The 19334-nt window shown below is 43.1% G+C and overlaps 1 protein-coding gene across 26 annotated transcripts in view; it reads left to right on the top strand.

Annotated features, from left to right (window-relative positions):
* The window catches only part of FAM13B (family with sequence similarity 13 member B), a 99922-nt gene that overhangs the window by 9197 nt on the left and 71391 nt on the right, over window positions 1-19334 (top strand). For all 26 annotated transcript variants that reach the window (XM_070076131.1, XM_070076127.1, XM_051844249.2 and 23 more), the window contains exon 2: window positions 18184-18350. The gene's annotated coding sequence lies outside the window, so the exon portion shown is untranslated. The remainder of the gene's footprint in view (window positions 1-18183; window positions 18351-19334) is intronic.

Raw genomic sequence — 19334 nt, 5'->3', positions numbered from 1 at the left:
CCTGCATTGCAGGCTGTGGCTTTACCTGCTGTGCCACAGCGCCGGCCCCAACCACTTCTTTTTCATCTGTGCTTTAAAAAAAAAAAAAAAGGGGGGGAATGTTTTCTTCAGCTTATTAGTTAGCAGCTAGGCATTTGTGTGACACAGGTTAAGTCCTTGGAAGATGTGGGACATACCACGGTGCCATGAAATTCTTCATTGGGTGAAGTAAATGTTACAGTGTGTTTCTGCAGAGTGGATAGTGAGAGAGAGAGAGAGAGAAAGGTCTTCCTTTTGCCGTTGGTTCACCCTCCAATGGCCACCACGGCTGGTGCGCTGCAGCCGGCGCACCGCGCTGTTCCGATGGCAGGAGCCAGGTGCTTCTCCTGGTCTCCCATGGGGTGCAGGGCCCAAGCACTTGGGCCATCCTCCACTGCACTCCCTGGCCACAGCAGAGAGCTTGCCTGGAAGAGGGGCAACCGGGACAGAATCCGGCGCCCGACCAGGACTAGAACCTGGTGTGCCGGCACCGCTAGGTGGAGGATTAGCCTATTGAGCCGTGGCGCCGGCCATAGTGTGTTTCTTTTTTATTAGGATGTCATTATTTTAGGACGGAAATGTCTGAATTGAACGCAGTGTCTTGCCAGTGTTTCTCTACCAGTAAAATGGTATATATAATATATATTATATATATATTGCTGTATAAGTCATTTTCAAAAATTCTTTTAAGGAAGTGTAGTAAAGTATACATAACAAATAGATACTAGTTTAGCTATTAACATTTAATAATTTTTTTTTAATTTTTATTTGACAGAGTTATAGACAGTGAGAGAGAGAGAGAAAGGTCTTCCTTTTTCCGTTGGTTCACTCCCCAGATGGCCGCTACGGCTGGAGCTACTATGCTGATCTGAAGCGAGGAGCCAGGTGCTTCCTCCTGGTCTCCCATGTGGGTGCAGGGCCCAAGCACTTGGGCCATCCTCCACTGCCTTCCCAGGCCACAGCAGAGAGCTGGACTGGAAGAGGAGCAACCGGGACTAGAATCCGGGGTGCCGGCGCCGCAGGCAGAGGATTAGCCAAGTGAGCCACGGCGCCGGCCAACATTTAAGAATTTTTATAAGATATTTTATAGTGGTAAAATATACATAATGCAAAATTTGGCATTTTAATCAATTTTGAGGGTGCAGTTTCGTGGCATTAAGTACACTGACAAGGTTGAACAAACATGACTGTTCTCCATTTCCAGAACTCTTTCATACATCCCAGTTAGGATCTCTGTATCTGTTAGTAACTTCCCATTCCGTTTTCCTCCCAGCCTGTGGCCTCCTGTATTTTCGTTCAGTTTCTGTGAATTTGCATAGTGTGGGTACCTCAGGTGGAATCATAAAGCATTTTTCCTTTTTTTGTGTCTGGCTTATTTCATTTAGCATAATGTTTTAAAGATTGAACCGTTTTATAACCCGTATCAAAATTTCCTTTTTAAAGGCTGGATAATATTCTATGGCATGTATACATGTATACACCACATTTTGTTTATCCGCTCATCTGTTGATAGGTGTTTGGGTTGTTTCACCTCTGATTATCGTGAATAATAGTTGTGAGCATGGGTGTTAATCTTTTTTCTTTTTTTTTTTTTTTAAGATTTTATTTGTTTATTTGAGAGATTTACAGAGGAGAGAGAGAGAGAGAGAGAGAGAGAGAGAGAGAAAGAGAGAAAGAGAAAGGTCCGCCATCTGCTGGTTCATTCCCCAGATGGCCACAACAGCCAGAGCTGAGCTAATTGGAAGCCAGGAGCCAGGTGCTTGTGCCAGGTCTCCCACACAGGTGCAGGGGCCCAAGCACTTGGGTCATCTTTGACTGCTTTCCCAGGCCATAGCAGAGAGCTGGATTGGAAGTGAAGCAGGTGGGACTTGAACTGGCGCCCATGTGTGATTCCAGTGCCGCAGGTGGAGGCTTAGCCCACTGGGTCACAGCGCTGGCCTTGGCTGTTATCTTGAGAAGTCTTGGCTTTCAGTTCTTTTGGGTAGATGCCCAGAAGTAGAATTGCTGAGCCATATGATAATTTTATATCTATTTTTTTTTTAGAAAAATCATTTACTTTATTATCTGAAAGGCAGAGACACAGGGAAACAGATACATCTCTCATCTGCTGAGTCACTCCCCCAATGCCCACAATGACAAATCTGAGCCAGCCCAGGCTGAAGTGAGATCTAGGAACTCAATTTGGGTCTCCCCCATGGGAGTCAGGGACCCAACTACTTGAGCCCTTAACGGCTGCCTCTCAGGGTGTGTGTTACCAGAAACTGGAATTCGGAGCAGAGCCAGAACTCTAACCCAGGCGCTCTGATAAAGGATATGGGTAGCCCTAAGTCATATCTTAACGGCTGTACCAAATACTCACCGTATGTTTAATTCTTTTAGGAACTGGTATAGCATTTTTCCACAGGAGCTATCATTTTACCTTCCTTCCAGGGATGCTCAAGGGTTCCAGTTTTTCCATATCCTTATCAACAGTTGTTACTTTTTTTTTTTTTTAAAGACATTTAATTTATTTCAAAGAGTTATACAGAGAGAGAGAAGGGGAGGCAGAGGGAGAGAGGTCTTCCATCCATTGGTTCATTTCCCAATTGGCTGCAACAGCCAGAGCTGCGCTGATCTGAAGCCAGGAGCCAGGAACTTCCTGTAGGTCTTCCCACACGGTTGCAGGCGCCCAAGGATCTGGGCCATCTTCCACTGCTTTCTCAGGCATAGCAGAGAGCTAGATAGGGAAGTGGAACATCCTGGAGTGGAAACGCATCCCATTTGGGATGCCGGCACTGCAGGTGGTGGCTTTTGTTACTCTGTGTTGATTGGTTTGACCTTAGCCATCCTAATGGATGTGAAGTGATACCTAATGTTTTTGATTTGCATTCCCCTTAAAGACTGGTGACAGGCATCTTTTCATGTGCTTATTGACCATTTGTATATCTTTTTTAGAGAAGTATCTGTTCCAGCCTTTGCCCATTTGTTTATTTATTTGAAAGGCAAAAAGACAGCTTGGGTCCACTGGTTTACCCCTCCCCCCCCAAGTGCCTGCAATAGCTGTGGCTGGGCCAGGCTGAAGCCAGGAGCTTGGAACTCTTTCCTTATCTGGGTCTCCCACATGGGTGGCAGGGACCCAAGTACTTCACTCTGCTGCCTCCCAAGGTGTGTATTAACAGGAAACTGGATTAGAAGCAGAAATGGGACCCCATCTCAGGTATTCCCACATGGAATGGGAGTGCTCCAGATGCAGCGTAATCTGCACCACAACACCACACCTCTCCCCATTTTTGAATGAGTTTATTTGTTGTTGAGTTGTAGGTATACCTATTCCTTTTAAAGTTTTTTTTTTTTTTAATATTTATTTTATTTATTTGAAAGAGTTAGAGAGGGACAGAGTTACAGAGAGAGGTAGAATGCCAGAGATGGAGAGTGGTCTTCTATTCCACTGGTTAACTCCCCAAATGACTGCAACAGCCAGGGCTGCGCTTCTTCTAGGTCTCCCACGTGGGTGCAGGGGCCCAGGGAGTTGGGCCATCTTCTGATGTTTTTCCAAGCCATAGCAGAGCTGGATCGGAAGAGGAGCAGCCAGGACTTGAACTGGCGCCTATGTGGGATGTCGGCACTGCAGGCTGGGGCCTTAACCTGTTATGCCACAGCGCCGGCTCCTACGGTTATTTTTTAAATGGGTTAAACAGTTTATCTGAAAATGTAACTTTTTTTTTTTAAAGATTAATTATTTACTTAAAAGTTACAGAGAAGGACATGCAGAGGTGGAGAGAGAGAGAATCTTCCATCCACTGGTTCACTCTGCAAATGGCCGCTACTGCTTGGGCTGGGCCAGGGAGCCAGGAGCTTCGTTTGGGTCTCACATGGGTGCAGGTTTCTTATGCTGCTTTCCCAGGTGCATTAGCAGGGAGGTGGGTCAGAAGTAGAGCAGACAGGACTCTAAGCAGCTTTCATATGGGATGCTGTCACTGTAGGTGCCAGCTTTTCCTTCTGTGCCACAGCATGGGCCCCAAAACCAACATTTCTGAAAAGGAATGAAAAGCAAACTTTTTATAGAAAAGAAATTTTAAAAAATATTTATTTCAGAGGTAGAGTTACAGACAGAGGGGGAGACAGAGAGAAAGGCCTTCCATCTGCTGATCCGAAGCCAGGAGCTTCTTCTGGGTCTCCCATGCAGGTGCAGGAGCCTAAGCACCTGGGCTATCTTCTACAGCTTTCCCAGGGCAGGCAGAGAGCTGTGCCACAGCACTGCCCCGAAAATTTCTTTTAAAGATGGATGAGATGTTTTAAAGAAGGACTGATTTTTTTTTAAAAAAAGATTTATTTATTTATTTGAAAGAGTTACAGAGAGAGAGATCTTTCATTTGCTGGCTCTCACATAGGTGGCCACAATGGCAGGGACTAGGTCAGGCCAAAACCAGGAGCTGGGAGCTTCTTTGGTATCTTCCACATGGGTAGGGGGGCCTAAGCACTTGTTCCATCCTCTGCTGCTTTCCCAGGCAGGCCATTAGCAGGGAGCTGGATTGGAAGTGGTGGAACAGTCAGGACTTGAACTGGTACCCATATTGGGTGCCAGGATCTCAAGCAACAGCTTTATCTGCTATACCACAATGCCAGCTCTGAAGGGCTGATTTTCTCTGAAAATTTTCAGCTATTTAGTAGATCTGTATTTAGTTTTCAGCTAGGTACATATCAGTACCAAAAACTTATTTCCATCATATCAGTGTTATAAAGATGTTCCCAATACATGAACTAATGCTTTACTTTGTTTATAGGTTGTGGTAGGGTGTGGAGAGTATAGGGGTGAGGAGTACCTGATAGAAAGAAAGGAAGTATGGTATGTACTTTATGAACTTGACTGCACTCAGTGTTCTGCAAATGTGAGAGGAGTGAGAGCTACCTTAAGAGAGGTTATATGTGGGGCTGGCACTGTGGTGCAACAGGTTAATGCCCTGGCCTGAAGTGCTGGCATTCTATATGGGTGCCGTTTCGAGACCCTGCTGCTCCACTTCCAATCCAGCTCTCTGCTATGGCCTGGGAAAACAGTGGAAGATGGCCCAAGTCCTGGGGCCCCTGCGCCCGCGTGGGAGACCCACAAGAAGCTCCTGGCTCCTAGCTTCGGATTGGCGCAACTCTGGCCATGTGGCCAACTGGGGAGTGAACCATTGGATGGAAGACTTCTCTCTCTGCCTCTCTTTCTCTCTCTGTGTAATCTTTTAAATAAATAAATAAATCTTCAAAAAAAAAAAAAAAAAAGAGGGTATATGTGAATATCTGACTTAGATTAGAAATGGAAATAATAAAGCATATTTGGAATTTAATGTAACAAGGGCTGTTTTAGTGTAGCAGTTAATTGCACTTGGTACACTAATATAAATTCATAGTAATGGGATTATATAACTCATTAGCAGATGTATTTATTCATTAATCAGATATTTATTTAGCTCCTAAGTGCTAGAGCTACATGGAAGAGTAAAAAGCAGTTATGGGGGATGGTTGCATAATGCTGTAAACTTAGTACAAATATTTACATATTTGAAAATGGTGAATTTTACACTGGAAATTAGTGGATTTTATGCCATTTAAATTATACTTTCAAAAGACTTAAAAAAAAAACAAATAAGCAGTGGATTTCAGGGAGCTGGTGCTCTGTTGGTAGAAACAGACAATGAGGAGCCAGCGCTATAGTGTAGTGGGCCAACATCCCGTATGTGTGTTGGTTTGAGTCTCAGCTGCTCCACTTGTGATCCAGTTTCCTGCTAATGTGCCTGGGCAAGCAATGGAAGATGGCTCAAGTACGTGGGCCCTGTATCCACGTGGGAGACCCAGAAGAAGTTTCTGGCTCCTGGCTTTGGTTTGGCCCAGCTCCAGCTATTGCGTCATTTAGGGAGTGAACCAGCAGATGGAAGATCTCTCTCCCTCTCCTTGCCTCTCATTTTAACTCTGCCTTTCAAATAAATAGATAAATCTTAAAAAAAAAAAAAAAAAGAGAAGACATTAAACATAGAAATGAATATTTAATAAAACTGGAGTCAAGGGGTGATATTCCCTGTGAGGAATTAGTGAGACGATTAGATTGAGTGGGCTGGAGAAAGCCCCTCTGAAGATGTTACCTGAGTGAGAGGTGATGAAAAGGAGGGTTTCAGGTCCAGCATGACTTAGGTTCAGGAAGATGTGGTGGGCTGACAAGATAATTTAATGCATTTACTAGATTTTACTGGAGAGGCAAATCTAGCAGCTTTTATGGTATGTTATTAGCTAGCTTCTGGTATATATTCCCTTGAGTGTATGATGTGTAAGATTCTTATCTCTTACTTTGGTTTTGAAGTTTTCTGAGATCTGTCAAGTTTCCATTATTTGGTTTTTAAGGAATAGAAGAATGGAAAACAGTTTACTTCCATTTACCTGTTTTTTTTTTTTTTTTTTTTTTTTTTTTGACAGAGTGGACAATGAGAGAGAGAGACAGAGAGAAAGGTCTTCCTTTGCCGTTTGTTCACCCTCCAATGGCCGCTGTGGCCAGCGCACTGCGCTGATCCGATGGCAGGAGCCAAGTGCTTCTCCTGGTCTCCCATGCAGGTGCAGGGCCCAAGCACTTGGGCCATCCTCCACTGCACTCCTAGGCCACAGCAGAGAGCTGGCCTGGAAGAGGGGCAACCGGGACAGAATCCGGTGCCCCGACTGGGACTGTGGCACTGTAGGCGGAGGATTAGCCTATTGAGCCACGGCGCCGGCCCATTTACCTGTTCTTAAAAATACTTGTGTATTTAGCCTTTGTGTGTCAAGCTGCTGTTCTGTGTAGTTGAAAATAAGAAAATGGAAAGCCACTTAGTGATTTATGGAATATGTGCCATATATTATATATATATACATATATATATATGTTTTTCCCCAGTAGGGTGGGGGAGGAGGAACAAGGAGGTACTTTGATGTCCTAATTTGGAACATGTACCAGTATTACTGGATTAAAAATTTAGAAAGGTAAAGGAGGTCAAATTAGCAAAAATAGGAAGTTTTTAAATAGGAAAAGCAGACATATTATGGTTGGTTGTAGGATAACTTTGAAAGTATTAATCTTATTTTTCAATTGAGAAGGAGTATTCTAGTGTTTGAGTAATCATCTTTGAACAGCAACTGCAAAATGATTAAGTGCTTTATGAATTACCCTCTTCATGGCTTCATATATTTCAATAACTTTTTTTTTTTTTAAAGATTTATTTACTTGAAAGGCATTGAAGAGAGATCTTTGGTCAGCTCATTTGCTTCCCACATGGCCAAAACAGCCAGGGGTAAACCAGGCTAAAGCCATGAGCTCCTCTCTTTCCTTCTGTGTCTCCACCTTTCAAATAAAGACACTTCTCATGTCTTTCAGTTTGAGGTAATTTGTCATGGAAGCTCTAGAAAACTAATGCCACACTTAAGCTAGAATATCAGTTTCCCAAAAAGAGAGGGGCTGGCATTGTGGCACAACAGGTTAGGTTGCCACCTGGGATACCCACATCCCCCTGTGAATGTCAGTTCAAGTACCAGCGACTCTGCTCCCAGTGAAACTTCCTACTGATGTGCAGCCTGGGAGTCAGCAGACATTGCCTCAAGTACTTCTGTCCCTGCCATCCATGTGAGAACTGAATGGAGTTCCAGGCTCCTGGCTGTGGCCTGGCTTAGCTCTTCCATTTTCTGGTTCACGCCCCAAATGGCTGCAAAGGCCAGTGCTGGGCCAGGCTGAAGCTAGGAGCCAAGAGCTTCTTCCAGGTGTCCCATGGGGGTAGCAGGGACCCAAACACTTGGGCCATCTGCTGCTGCTGCTTTCCCAGGTGCATTAGTCGGGAGCCGGATCAAAAGTGGAATACCCCAGACTCTAACTGATACCCATATGGTATGCTGGCATTGCAAGTAGCAGCTTAACCTTTTAGGCCACAGCGCTGGCCCCTAGTTACTTTTACTTAATAGGAAATCATGATTAAAAAAAAAAAAAAAAAGTGGACTGGGGACATTGGAATGCAGGGTGGAGAAGGGAACCTCTTGGGAGCCAACTTGCTGTATCACACTGCAAGCTTCTTTATTCAGAAGCTAAGCATTTGTAGTGTCCCTTTGCCTTACACCTTAAGCAGTACAATTAAGCATTACTCTGCCACTCCTTTCCTGTTTGTTTGTTTTTTTTTTTTAATTTGAAAGGCATTGCATCTGCTGGTTCACTCCCCAAATGCCAGCAGTGACTGGGGCTAGGCTGGTCTGAAGCCAGAAACCAAGAACTCAATCCAGGTCTCCCTTGTGATCGCAGTGGCAGGGATCCTTCTATGTGAGCCATCGCCTGCTGCCTCCCAGGGTATTCATTAGCAGGAAGCTTGAATGTGGAGCCAGGACTTGAACCTGAGCACTCTGATGCAGGAATCCTAACACAGTAGGCCAGATGCCAACACCACCCTGTGTCTGGTTTCCAAGTGAATGTGTAAAATAAATCTTTTGTTTTTGTTTCTCATATGAGACACAGACATGCTTTTAAATTCTGTGGTTAATTGATTAAAAAGGTAAGAGGTACATAATAGCACAAGAGAAGGAGAAATGTCTACCCCAGAAAGTCATGAGGATTGATGATAGAAGGTGGAGTTGAAACCTGAAGAGCAGTCGAAGTTTCTTGAACAAGATGGAGTTGGTCATCCTTGGTCATGGTGTTTAGGGCTCCAAGCACAGAAACGGTATGTGCAAGGTCTTGGAAAGTGTGGACTGTGGACTTAATAGTTGAGTGTTGCTGAAGAGTAGCGAGAGGTAGAAGAGTGACAGGAAAGGAGATTTACTGTTTGTAGGCAGTAAAAAGGAGTTGAGAGCTTATCTTGTAGAGGTTCCTGAAACTTTGTATGCTTTTTAATCACCAAGTAGAGTGATTAAGATTCCCTTTGGGATGTTTACCATTCCACAGTGCAGTGCCTAGATTTGAGTCACAGCTCTGCTTACAATTCCATCTCCTGCTGATGTGCACCCTGTAAGGCAGGAGTGTTAGGTCAAGCACTTGCGTCCCTGCTGTCCACATGGGAGACCCTGATGGAGTTCTAGGTTCTCGGTTTTGTCCTGGCACAGCTCTGGCTGTTGTGGGCATTTGGACAATGAACCACTGCATGGGAGAGATCTGACTCTCCCTTTCAAGTAAATAGAAAAAAATTATAATCACCTGAAGAGCTTGTTAAATATACAGGCTAGACTCTCATGAATGCTAGATTTGAGTTGTGGCTCTGTCATATGTGAATTGAATAGCTCCTTCCTCTTCCCTAGATGATTGTGATACACAGTTGAAGTTGGAAAAACCAGTACTATGGGTTATTAGACTGGAAAGTGAGGTGCTGTTGTTTTGCATAGGCAGGATGAGCTGTATGTGTGGGGTGTGTGTGTGTGTAGTATCAAAATTGATGTTTCTATTTATTTTGTAATGTCTTAAAATGTAGCTTTTATGTATGTTTCTCATTTATGTAATATACCAGTAAATTGTTCATAACTTTAGAAATACCTATGTGGGGGTATGTGCTTATTTATTTATTTATTTTTTCTGATCAGAAATGGAGTTTAGAGCTCTAGGCACTGGGAAACAGTTGAGTTTTGTGCAGGGGACTGTGCATTAGATTTTAGTATTAAAGAGATAGTTAGGAACATAGATGAGAGGGCTTTGTCACAGGGGATCTTATCCTGTTACTTGATTTCGTTAATTTTGTTTTGATTTGAATACCTTGAAATCATGGTTGGAGGTTATAAAATAATTGGCCATGGCCATGAAACCCTTTTGAGAGTTTCTCAGTACTAGCCAGGCAATTTGCCACCTGGTTATTTCCAGGGACAACCAATTTCTATCTGAATACTTTGAATAAGAGGAATGATGAGTTGTCTACGTGAAATGCTTTACATTGAGTGGTTGTGATCTGTGAAATGTGTGTGTTCTCTAATCTGGAGTCACGATTTAGCAACTGTAGTCCTACAAAATATGCTTGATTACATTGTTCATTGTAATTTTATAGAATCAGCGCAGAATATTGCTTTTTAAGTAGTACATTAAAATGCACAAAGATGGGGCTGGTGTTTTTGTGCTGCAGCGGGTGAAGCTGTAACCTGCAGCTCCGACATCCCTTATGATCACTGGTTTGAGTCTTGGCTGCTTCACTTCTGATCTAGCTCCCTGGTAATATGCCTGGAAAAACAACAGAAGGTGGCCCAAGTCCTTAGGCCTCTGCCACCATATGAGAGACTCAGAAGTTGTTCCTGGCTCCTGGCTTCAGCTTGGCCCGCCCTGGTCCTTGTGGTTATTTGGGGAGTAAACCAGTGGATGGAACATCTTTCTCTGTCTCTTTTATCTGTAACTCTGCCTTTCAGAAAAATAAATCAATAAAATAAATCCTTATGCATGGGGATACTAATATTTTCTTGTTGCAGGAAATAGTTTATACTCTTTCCTTTTTAAAAAAATTAATTTGAGAGAGACAGACAGGTATCTGCTCCCATCCTTTGGATCACTCCCCAGAAGACTACAAGCAGCCCAGCCTGAGAGCTGAAACAGGGAGCTTGGATCTCAATCCCGATTACTTGAGCCATGACCTGCCTCTCAGATTGCCCATTAGCAGAAAGCTGGAATTGAGAACAGAGCCAGGACTTGAACCGGGACACTCAGATGTGGGATTTGGGATCTAAGTGTCCCAAGTGGCATCTTTTTTTAAAGATTTCTTTATTTATTTGAAAGAGTTAATGGTGGGGGGGTGGTTAGGGAGGGAAGAGGTCTTCCATCTGCTGGTTCACTCACCAGTTGTCTGCAGTGACCGAAGCTGTGCTGATCTGAAGCTATGAGCCAGGTGCTTTTTCTGGGTCTCCCACGTGGGTGCAGGGCCCAAAGACTTGGGCCATCTTTTACTGCTTTCCCAGGCCACAGCAGAGAGCTAGATCTGAAGTGGAGCAGCCTGGACTTGAACCAGCACCCTTATGGGATGCCGGTACTGCAGGTGGTGGGTTTATCCACTACACACAGCAGTGACCCCCCCACCCCCATTGGCATCTTAACTACTAGGCCAAATGTCTACCCCTGTTTTGTTTTCTAAAGTAGAAAAATTCTCAATTTTGAGTAATATGAGCAGAGTTCCTTTTAATTTAATAACTTTATAGTTTTCAGTTCTGAATTTAGCTTTACCTCATATCTTAAATGACAAAGTCAGTATGAAGTTTATAGATTTAAATGATTTGATGCTTTTGTGTTGAAATAACACCTATAAACATTTGACAGATTCATTTATATGCTGTTGAGGTTTTCTGTTTAGCCTTTCTGTTAAGTTGCCTGACATTATGCTTTTGTCAATTTCAGGCCAGGAAGGAACCACTGCTTAGCATGTTGGCAGCTTTTGTAGTATTATCCTTGCTCATTTAAAATGAAATGTGCATTTTCTTTGGCTTCAGTAATTTAGAGCCCTATCTAGTGGAAAGCTAAATGTGTAGCGTAGGGATAAATTTATTTTCCTTTAGTTTAGTTTCAGTGGTAAAGAGCCAGATGCAGCAATAGTCTGCAAACTTAAATCTCTGTTCCTAAAGTTTTATTATCTTTATTGAGACCCAGTTCCTTTCTAGCATTTATTTCTTTTGCATACCAGTGCTATAGGGATTTATTTACCTTTTTTTGGCTTTAACAATTAATGAGATAACTCTTTTCAGCCATTTTGTGTGAATTGCATCCTATTTTGTCAAAGCATTTTGGGCAAAAGTGAGCTTGTTCCTCCTTGCTATTCCATTTGAAGGTAAATAACAATTTATGTTGACAGAGGGTGCTCTTACCATTGCTTTATTTGTAAAACAGTAAGCCTTTATTAACATATTGCAGATCTAACTTTACTATCACAGTGTTTTGTTAAATTGCTTTGGGGAGACTATACTGGCATTTAAAATTTTTAGTCTTAAGAGAAACTTTAGTTCTGTATTAGTTAGGCTACATAGAAAATTTAGTAATTTCTGGATGTGCTAGATAGCATAGTGGTACCAAACAGAGTACGTTCTTGAGATATAGTTAAAATAAATCCTTTTATTTGGTGGTAGAAAGGTGTATTTTTAAAATGTTATATGCTTTTATAAAAGTTTGATATTAATATTTTAAAGTGATAATATCCCTTTACTTCTTTATTGATAATTTTAGCTTTATTAAGGTATGGTTTGTGTATGAAGCATTCACCAATTTAAACAATATTCACTTAGTTTAGCCAACGTGTTCAATGTGTAACCACCATGACTACCACAGTTATAACAGAAAATTTCTGTCACCTCAGAAAGCTTTCTTTGTGTTTTCTTGTCAGTGAAGTGGATATGATGAAATCACCTCCACAAGATAGTAGTAAGTTTCAGATTAGTTTGATATTTATTTAAATGTTTATTTCTTTGAAAGACAGAGTGGGAGAGACAGAGAGAGAGCTCTGCCATCTGCTGGTTCACTCCCCAGTGGCTGCAACAGCCATGGCCAGGAGTTCGATCCAGGACTCCCATGTGGCTGGCAGGGGCCCAAGCACTGGGCCATCCTCTGCTGGTTTCCCAGGCAATTGAGCAGGGAGCTAGATTGGAAGTGGAGCTATTGGACCTACAATTGTCACTCTGATGTGGGATGTTGGTGTTGCAAGTAGTGGTTTAAACTACTATGCCACCTTGCTGGCCCCTGAGTTTGGTAGATTTAAAGCTCTCAAGATAGTTCCTAGCATGTCTTAAGAGCTCAGTTAATTCTATTTGGTATTGATGTTAGTGTTCTCCTTTTTTAAAGGCTCCTCATTACTAATTTTATTAGGTATATAAAATTTAAAGATTGTTTATTATTAAGAAAGCTGTGTTTGTGGTTAATGGAAATGAAATTGAATGGAGTACAGAAGTACCTCTATCCCTAGCAGAGCTAAGGTTGACTGCTGGTTTATGAAGGTAGCTTTTTCTGAGTGTACCCGTCACCTGGCTTTATTGATACTTAGTATTTATTTATTTATTTTTTAAATATTTATTTGAAAGAGTTACACAGAGAGAGGAGAGGCAGAGAAAGAGAGAGAGAGAGGTCTTCCATCCGATAGTTCATTCCCCAGTTGGCAGCAATGGCCTGAGTTGCACTGATCCGAAGCCAGGAGCCAGGAACTTCTTCCAGGTCTCTCGCGCTGGTGCAGGGGCCCAAGGACTTGGGCTTTCCCAGACCATAGCAGAAAACTGGATCAGAAGAGGAGCAGCCGGGACTAGAACCGGTGTTCATATGGGATGCCTGCGCTTCAGGCCAGGAAGTTAACCCGCTGTGCCACAGCGCCAGACCCGATACTTAGTATTTAATGCCATTATTTTAATCAGTTTTTAAAAAAAGATTATTTATTTATTTATTTATTTACATAAGAGGTAGTTATAGACAGAGAGAAGGAGAGACAGAGAGAAAGGTCTTCCATCCTCTGGTTCATTCCACAAATAGCCGCAATGGCCAGAGCTGGGCTGATCCGAAGCTAGGAGCCAGGAGCTTCTTGTGGGTCTCCCACATGGGTGCAGGAGCCCAAGCACCTGGGCCATCTTCCTATGCTCTGCCAAGCCATAGCAGAGAGCTGGGTTGGAAGAGGAGCAGCTGAGAAGAACCAGCACCCATATGGGATGCTGGTCCCTCAGGTGAAGGGTTAGTCTACGCCTTTGATATGTCTTGTTAGTCTGCCTTTGATATGTCTTGTCTCATGCCAAAGTTTGTGATGTAAAATTCAATGTGATTTCCTATTTTTCAATACCACTATGCTAGGCAGCTGTCACTTGTATTTAAAATAATTTCTCTGTTCTGATTTATAGTAACACTATGCTTTTGGAAATCTCTGGTTGTTTTGAAAGTCTTCACATTGTATTTTCTGTCAAGCCTTTTATATAACTTATTTCTTTGTGTTTCATTGTTTCTATCTGTTAGGTTATATTTCACTACTCTTTGAGGTGCATGCTGTTGTTTTCTTTTTCTGTCAAAAAATATATACTTGGAAGGCAGAGTGAGAGAGCAATCTTTCATCATTGGTTCACTCCCCAAATGACTGCAGTGGCCATAGCTAAGCCAGGCCACAGCCAGGAGCCTGGAACTCCATTCAGTTCTCACATGGATGGCAGGGACAGAAGTACTTGAGGCAATGTCTGCTGACTCCCAGGCTGCACATCAGTAGGAAGTTTCACTGGGAGCAGAGTCGCTGGTACTTGAACTGACATTCACAGGGGGATGTGGGTATCCCAGGTGGCAACCTAACCTGTTGTGCCACAATGCCAGCCCCTCTCTTTTTGGGAAACTGATATTCTAGCTTAAGTGTGGCATTAGTTTTCTAGAGCTTCCATGACAAATTACCTCAAACTGAAAGACACGAAAATTGTAGGAAGTGTTCTCTCACAGTTTTGGAGGCCAGAAGTTAAAATCAGGGTGTTGCAGATCTCCCTCTAAAGATTCTAGGGCAGAATCCTTTGCCTTTTCCAGCTTCTGGTGACTGCTGACATTTGTTGGCTTCTAGTAGTGTAGCCCATTTTGTGTTGCCATCTTCACATGGCACACGCGCGCTCTCTCTCTCTCTCTGTCTCTCTCTCTATGTCTTCTTTCTTATAACAACACTGGTTGTTGGATTCAGGCCCTTCCTCATTCTAGGGTCATTTAATCTTGGAATCCTTAACTCATTACATTTGTGAAGACTCTTTCCAAGTCGTGGGACATGAGGGTTTCTTTTTTTTGTTTTGTTTTGGGCGGGGCCGGGGGGGTGGTCATTATTCAGTTCACTACAGATGTTAAGGAAGTATTTGAATGATTAAAACCTGGGAAGGCAGTGGAGGATGGCCCAGGTCCTTGGGCCCTGCTCCGGATGGGAGACCAAGAGGAAGCAACTGGCTCCTGGCTTCAGATCAGCACAGCGTGCTGGCCGTAGAGGCCACTTGGGGGGTGAACCAACGGAAAAAGGAAGACCTTTCTCTCTGTCTCTCTGTCTCTCTCTCTCTCACTGTTTAACTCTGCTCGTCCAAAAAAAAAAAACAAAAAAACAAAAAAACAAAAACACCTGAAAAGGGGTGGAATTATTAATGTCAAAAACCAGTCTGTGTGATCTGGTGCTGTGGTGTGGTAGATAAAGCCACCAAAGCTGCCACCTGCAGTGCCGGCATCCCACATGGACGCTAGTTCGAGTCCCAACTACTCCACTTCTGATCCAGCTCACTGCCATAGCCTGGGAAAGCAGTGGAAGATGGCCGGCCCAAATCCTTGGGCCCCCCCTTGTGGGAGACCTGGAAGAAACTCCAGGCTCCTGGCTTCAGATCCACCCAGGTCTAGCCGATGGCCTTTTAGGGAGTGAACCAGTGGTTGGAAGACAGTCTCCCCTCCACCCGCTCCCTGCCTCAGCCTCAGCTTCTCTGTTCCTCTGCCTTTCAAATGAATAAATCTTAAAAAAACAAAACAAAACAAAACAAAACTACTCTGCAGTTTAATAAATTCTATATGTTGGGCTGATCTCCAGTCTAAGTCCTCTTAGTGTGCTGTAGATAGAGGTCCTAAGTGAGTAATTAGCTGGGGGCTCAAGCTCCTGTTAGCATGTTAGGAGTATGTCACTTCCTAACTTTAGGGCCAGCTGGAGATAAAATAAAGGATTCTGTGGTACTGTAAATTTTGAGGACTTAAATAGAGAGGTGTAAATAAGTAAGATGAGAACTTTGGGAGTCAGATTCTTTGGATTCAAATTCTGTCTCTGATCCTTATGAACTGGGTGGGTTGTGGGTTAATTGGTGAACCTTTATGCAGTGTTCGGTTAAAATAAAGGTTATAATAACACCTTTTCAATATATGTAAGTTGTGAAGTACCTAAACTTCTCAGTTACTGCTAACTGCTGCTTGCTGTTATCTCTTTAATTTAAAAAATATTTATTTGTTTTTGAAAAACCAGAGTTATGGGGAAGCAGGGGCAGGGGAAAGAGGGGGAGAGAGAGAGAGATCTTCCATGTACTAGTTCACTCCCCAAATAGCTACAAAGACTGGTCTGGGCCAAGCCACAGTAGCCTAGAATTCTGTCTGGGTCTCTCCCATGCGGGTGGCAGGGATCCAAGCACTTGAACTATCTTCTGCTGCTTTCCCAGGCACAGTTGCAGGGAGCTAATTGTGCTAATATGGGATGCCAGTGTTGCAAGTGGTGGTTTAACCCACTGTGGCACAAATCTGGCCATTATCATCAGTGTTCTTCAGGATACAGAGAAACTCGTCACCTGAAAGATTTTTTTTTTTTTTTTGACAGAGTTAGTGAGAGAGAGAGACAGAGAGAAAGGTCTTCCTTTTTCCATTGGTTCAACCCTCAAATGGCCACTACGGCCAGAGCTGTGCCGATCCGAAGCCAGGAGCCAGGTGCTTCCTCCTGGTCTGCCATGGGGTGCAGGGCCCAAGGACTTGGGCCATCCTCCACTGCCTTCCTGGGCCACAGCAGAGAGCTGGACTGGAAGAGGAGCAACCGGGACAGAATCTGGCACCCCAGTTGGGACTTGAACCTGGGGTGCCAGTGCCTCAGGTGGAGGATTAGCCAAGTGAGCCCCAGCACTGGCCACCTGAAAGATTTTTGTACTGGATTGTTTTTCTAGTAGTGAGGATGAACTTTTGCTGATGAATCAGTAGATTCCTATCCAGCATCACCTTAACAAAGATTAGCTTTTCAGGTTATGTATAGTTAGAGGTTAGGTGCAATAGAGGACATGAGATAAAATAGCAGGCTCCTGGCACTGAAGGTGGTAGCTCAACCCTCTGCACTACAACACCTGCCCTATAAAACATCTTTATTCTAACTTTGAAGTTGTTTTTCAGATGAATAGACATGTAGGTGAACTGCATGTTCTAGCAGGCATTTCAGGATGTTTTGGAATTAATCATGTAGTAAAAGATTTGTTGTGGGAATGTGGTTTTCCTTCTTAGTTTTTAAGTGTTCCTTTTGGAGGTGAATGTTACTAATAAGATTTTTGGAACACGGTGGGTGATATCACTCTTTCGTGTTAGTGAAGCTTCTTGGGCAGAGCATTGCAGTGTAGCTTACTGAGCTTATTCAAAGATTTGTTAATAGATAGCTAGACTCCACAGAGGATGACAGCAAATATTAAAAACATTGGCAAACAAGTATTTTCCTCCCTTCCTAGCCTGTTTGCTAGTCTTTGAGCCTTATGCACAGAATAGAGAGATAACTGGTTCACTATCCACTTATTATGTGCATGTTAGTCCAATGAAAATTAGCTATATAGGCATATTTATTTTATATAAGGAAATCTAGGCTCAGAGACATGTAAAGTTTTCAGGCTTGGATATCTGCAAAATGGTTGAGTTGGTATTTGAGTCTAAGTCTTTGCCCTCCTTCTCTTTCTGCTCCTTCCCAGGATGTGCTATTGTTTCTGCAAATCAGAAAGCTCAGAAAACAAGTATGTTATTTGCAAAGAAAAGATGAAAGTAAAAGTACATAAGTAGGGGCTGGTGCTGTGGCTCAGCGGATTAAAGCCCTGGCCTGAAGTGCCAGCATCCCACATGGGCAGTGGTTCTAGTCCTGGCTGCTCCTCTCCCGATCCAGCTCTCTGCTATGGCCTGCGAAAGCAGTAGAAGATGGCCCAATTCCTTGGGCCCCTGCACCCACGTGGGAGGCCTGGAAGAAGCTCCTGGCTTCGGATTGGCTCAGCTCCGGTCTTTGCAGCCATCTAGGGAGTGAACCAACGGTTGCAAGACCTCTCTCTCTGTCTACCTCTCTCTGTAACTCTGTCTTTCAAATAAATAAAATAAATCTTTAAAAAAAAGTACATAAGTACATTTCTGAGCTTAAAGTAAACCTTTGATACCTCCTTTGATCTCCTGAAAATACTTAATGCTTAGTTTTGAGTATATGAGGAAATGAAGAAATGGGGTGGGATAGAATGTGTACAAATGAAGGATCCGTTGAGAAGAACGGATTACTTGAATGGTGTAATCCCTGAAAATTGCCAAAGAATGCCCTTTGTAGTCCCTTTGTTTATTGTCAGCAGGAGGATTCTTACCCAGCTTAATCATCATGTTTTGAAACTCTTGAAGAATTTGTCTTTGACTTGGTTACAGACAGATTTTTGATGGGAAGTATGCCTTTCAATATAGGTAACATCCTAAATCATTATTTTGTTGTTTTCTCACAGTTGAAGAAGTTCTGAGAGATTAAAATAATTGCTTTTTTCTTCTAGATTAACTGCTGAAGTACTGATCGAGTTCTGCGTTTCTTCAATGAGGAACTACAGGCTTATCTTCTGCCATAATCTCAAACAGCCATAAATGACAAAAGAATGCTTGCTCAGTGAGGGTAGCAGGTGCACAAGTCATTTTTTAAACTTAGGTGTTTAAGTGCTCAAAGGTAAGTTTCCACAGTGGAAGCTATTCCATACTCCATTTAGCCTCAGATTTTGAAGTTTGTTCCTTGTAGCTACCTGACCCCTTTAAAAAAGCATTATTTATTCTTGTAGCTGCTATTTGATTATTAACTTGATGTTTTGTAGTAATTAGCTGGCACAGATATGTTGAAGTATGGATGTTGCTTGTCTAACAGTATGTAAAGTTAAGGCATTTGTTGTTCCTATGTTAATTTCTAGTATTTCTGCAAGTTGGCTGGATTGTTTTCCAGTCATACAGTGACACTCTGGATCCCTTCGGTATAGACGTGATCCAGTGGGCCTTATTTCTGTAAAGTTTATAATTTTGACTAGGTTTATGTTTGTCATCTACTATCTTCCACTGTCAATGGGAAAAGAAGTTTCTCTGTGGGGTGGTGAGAAAAGACCAGTTGGTGTCATTTTTTTCATTATCAGCTTTTTTTTTTTTTGACAGGCAGAGTGGACAGTGAGAGAGAGAGACACAGAGAGAAAGGTCTTCTTTTGCCGTTGGTTCACCCTCCAATGGCCGCCGCGGCCGGCACATCGCGCTGATCCAAAGGCAGGAGCCAGGTGCTTCTCCTGGTCTCCCATGGGGTGCAGGGCCCAAGCACTTGGGCCATCTTCCACTGCACTCCCGGGCCACAGCAGAGAGCTGGCCTGGAAGAGGGGCAACCGGGACAGAATCCGGCGCCCCCAACTGGGACTAGAACCCAGTGTGCCGGTGCCGCTGGTGGAGGATTAGCTATTGAGCCACGGCGGCCTCATTATCAGCTTTTAAGAAGTTTTCTTTTTTTATACTTTAGATAGTAGATGCTTAGATAATAGGCTTATTCATCTGAGATGTCGTTTTCTCCCATGGCTTATTTGCCGATCAGAATTCCTTATTCTTCTGAATTAGACTGGTTGGAAAATTTTATTTTGAATAATTATGAAGCAGCAGTGTTGATAAAGGACCTAGCTTATTAAAT

Source organism: Oryctolagus cuniculus, chromosome 6 (genome assembly GCF_964237555.1).
Source record: "Oryctolagus cuniculus chromosome 6, mOryCun1.1, whole genome shotgun sequence".
Classification (NCBI taxonomy): Eukaryota; Metazoa; Chordata; class Mammalia; order Lagomorpha; family Leporidae; genus Oryctolagus; species Oryctolagus cuniculus.
Note: the sequence above shows the minus strand (reverse complement) of the source record. Positions and strands in the feature narration are given on the sequence as shown.